The sequence below is a fragment of the Coenobita brevimanus genome, chromosome 100 (assembly GCF_032717465.1).
Source record: "Coenobita brevimanus isolate Jiangsu-jjx chromosome 100, ASM3271746v2, whole genome shotgun sequence".
In the NCBI taxonomy this organism is placed as follows: domain Eukaryota; kingdom Metazoa; phylum Arthropoda; class Malacostraca; order Decapoda; family Coenobitidae; genus Coenobita; species Coenobita brevimanus.
Window position 1 is genome coordinate 6,018,528 of NC_137053.1, and position 4,226 is coordinate 6,022,753.

A 4,226-nucleotide genomic window follows, 5' to 3' on the forward strand; every position below is an offset into this window, starting at 1 on the left:
TTCGAGGATGTTACATTGGCGGACATACAAGAAGTGCACACTGCTACTGAGGAACAGCCTCCCGAGGAAGTGTTGCAATGGATAGACGAGGCTGACGCAGAGCCCGACACCAGACAGAGTCAAGTTGAGCAGCGTAACGTGATGGAAGGCAGGACTGAGCTGTGTATGTCAAACATTAGCAAGATCCTTGCTGCTGTGGATAAGCTCAAGGAAGAGGTGAAGGCACAGGTAGTGAGCAACCTAAGAACGGAGGAACTTCTGGCTGGTATCGACAAACTCTTCCGTTTCTACACAGACAGGCACAGGGAAGAAATAAACAGGAGAAGACTGACACTCATAACGAGCTACACACAGCGGGCTCAAGTTGGTGAAATAGCGGAACCATCGACATCGTCTGCTCCTGATCCTGTTGAGGATGAAGAGGATGCAATGTCAGAAGTGTCAGCATTGGACTTTGAAGGGTTTATGGCCGAAGTGAGTGACTTTGATGCTCCTGGGGAAGGTGATCAAGAGGAGTCTGTGGAGGGAAGTGTTGGTGCGGTGGGGAGTGCAGTGCTGTAAGTGTTGCCGCGCCTCGGAACCCATGTTATTTAAGGTCATCAGGCCTGTTGTCTACTGTTGTTAAGGTGACTACCCATATTTTTTTTATTGTAGTCAAATGGCCACCCCTTACGGGATTAAGGCGTCTGGCAATAGATAGATAGATAGACAGCTATAGCTTTAGTACAATGTCTGAAACATATGACCTTTATTATGTCTCTCTAAGGGCCAAAAAAATGTCCAGGTATGAGGGGGCACTGCCCACATGTAATTATTCCCATAAGATTATGTATTCCCAGTACGCGAATTCCCAGTGCGTGAGCTCGTGCACTGCCCAATCTCTCGCGCACTATGCGAGCCCACTGTACTGTACTGTCATGCAGCGACTTTTTTACCTCCATACTCACTTCCCTGTTCCTTATCACTGCTTTCAAAGAACCATCAACCTTTCTTCCCTGTTGTATCCTTTCAAGCATTTCACCCTCTGAAATTCCTTCCTTGCTCAGCATATTACCCAAGTACAGTACTTGAATGCACTCACATTTTCCATTTCCTCCTCATATAGACCCACTGTACATTCAGTGGCTTCATTTCTCTCGAAGACCATAACTTTACTCTTCCCTACATTCACCTTTAGATTCTATTTCTTACACACTCTTCTGAACTCATTCACCAAGCCTTGCAGTTCTCCTTTGTCTTTATTTGACAATACAGTATAATCTGCAAACAACATTACAGGGAGTTTCCAAACACTGCCCTCACTCATTAGGGTCGCTCCAACATCCACTGCCCTACCTTGTACCTCTTCTATAACCCCATCCATATACAGACTGAACAACCATGGGGACATGACATATCCCTGTTTCAATCCAACATTCAAAAAAGAAAGATTCACTCAGTTCACTATCCACATGCACTGCACTCTTAGCCCCCTCATACATACGCTTCATGGCATTCAACAACTTCCCATTTACTTCATATCTTCTTAATACATTCCACATTCCCTGTCTATTCCACTATATCATATACTTCCTCCAAATCCATGAAGACCGTATATAACTTCTTTCCCTTCTCTGGAAACTTTTCCACTAAAGACCTAAGAATGAATATCTGATCTACACAACCTCTTCCTTTACTAAAACCTCCCTGTTCTTCAACTAATTCCTCTGTTATTTCCCTAACTCTGTCAATAAGTATCCTACCATATACTTCTATTACACTAAGAAGACAAATGGCCCTATGACTTCCACACACTTCTTTTTTGTCTTTTCTTTTGTACAGGGGAATAACTGTACCCGACTTCCAATCCTCGGCGACTCAACCTTCCTCCCAGGCTAATCTGCACAACTTCCAGATCCGTTCTACTACTATCTCTCCCTATGCTTCAGCATTTCACTACACACTGCATCAGTTCTTGGGGTTTTCCCCATTTTGACTTTATTACTTCCACTACTTCCATCCTACTGATTTCTTCCTCTCTTCTCACCTCCCTCCTTCCCCTAGCCACTTATACTCGCATTATTTTCATTTTCTATGCCCAACAATTCCTTAAAAGTGTTCTGTCAATCTGCTCACTTTTTCTATCTTCTCCACCAGCCATCTACCATTTTTATCATTCGCTTCCTGACTTATTTCTTTATCACCCTGACTAACTCTCTTTACCTCTTTCCAGAACATTTCCTCACATTCCCCTTTCTCTACACTCAAATTTCCTCCAGATTCCTCATCCACTGTCTTCTTACTCTCCCTTACTAATTTTTTCAACTCTCTCTTCCTCTTTACATATAACTCTCTCTTCCATCTCTCAACTTCCTCCACATCCCTCTTTCTCATCCACTCACTATATGCTTTCTTCTTTGCCCCATAGTCTGTCACACCTCTTTATTCCACCATGCTGTTCCTTGCAACCCTTTCGTCTTCTCTTCACCCCACACACCACCTCACATGCTGCACAGATTTCTTCGCGAATATCTTGCACAGACTTTCCACGTCCCCCATCTGCTCCAAATTATATTTACCCAATCGCTCCTCTACATCTTTCTTGTATTGTCTTTTTTCCATTCTCTTGCGACCTTTCTACCCTCCTTGTATGGACTACTTCCTTCTGTTTTCTCCTTCTACTCCTCCATTTCATTTGAACCTTGACTTTCACCACCATCATGTGGTGGTCAGAAAGTCTACTCCCCCAACTTCTGTATGCTCTTGCATCCATTACTCATCTCATTCTGTCATCCACACACACATAATTAATCATTTCCTTCCGTTCACTCAGTTCACTACCCACCCTTCGCATCACTCGCCACGTATTCCTGTGGATCGTTTTCTGTCTAAAGAGGGTATTGGCTATCATCAACCCCCTCGCTGCACAAACGTCCATTAGAGCACTGCCATTCTCATCTGCTTCTGCAGGCACACCGCACTCTCCAACTACTCCATTCGCGTTCACATTCCCTACTTTTCCACGTATATCTCCAGTCAAAAACACTCTCTCATTCCTTTCAAACTTTTCCATGCACGCTTCCACTTTTACAGAACTCGTCTTTCACTCTACTTGCACGATCTTGCGTTGGAAACACACACACACACACACACACACACACACACACACACACACACACACCGCTCGCTGGTGCAGTGGTAATGTTCCCGCTTGCCAACTGGTGGACGGGAGTTCGCGCCTCGCTCAGGTTGCGAAAAGTTTCACTGACGAAGTGGGTGGTTACTGTCCCCCTTGAGCAAGGGGACGAGTGTGTGCGTGTGTGAAGGTCACAGCCTTGCCCTTAGATCGGACTATATGAGCTCTCAGCTCCCTTCCGGGAGGGTAAAAGCTGACCATCACGACCATCAAGTGATCCTGACCGACCTGGTGAATTACACACACACACACACACACACACACACACACACACACCGCTCGCTGGTGCAGTGGTAATGTTCCCGCTTGCCAACTGGTGGACGGGAGTTCGCGCCTCGCTCAGGTTGCGAAAAGTTTCACTGACGAAGTGGGTGGTTACTGTCCCCCTGGAGCAAGGGGACGAGTGTGTGCGTGTGTGAAGGTCACAGCCTTGCCCTTAGATCGGACTATATGAGCTCTCAGCTCCCTTCCGGGAGGGTAAAAGCTGACCATCACGACCATCAAGTGATCCTGACCGACCTGGTGAATTACACACACACACACACACACACACACACACCGCTCGCTGGTGCAGTGGTAATGTTCCCGCTTGCCAACTGGTGGACGGGAGTTCGCGCCTCGCTCAGGTTGCGAAAAGTTTCACTGACGAAGTGGGTGGTTACTGTCCCCCTTGAGCAAGGGGACGAGTGTGTGCGTGTGTGAAGGTCACAGCCTTGCCCTTAGATCGGACTATATGAGCTCTCAGCTCCCTTCCGGGAGGGTAAAAGCTGACCATCACGACCATCAAGTGATCCTGACCGACCTGGTGAATTACACACACACACACACACACACACACACACACACACACATTTGTAGTCCAACTTTCAGTTTGACCCACACAATCCTTGAGCTGACGGATCCATACTCTCTTATATCCTTCTTCCATCTCTTGCATACAACAATACAAACTCCTTCTTTTGCCATCTCAATCTCACCTTCTCCCTTGACATTCTTTTGTATAAAATTCATTGCATTCCAGTCCCATCATTCCTCTGAACTCTTAGATCAC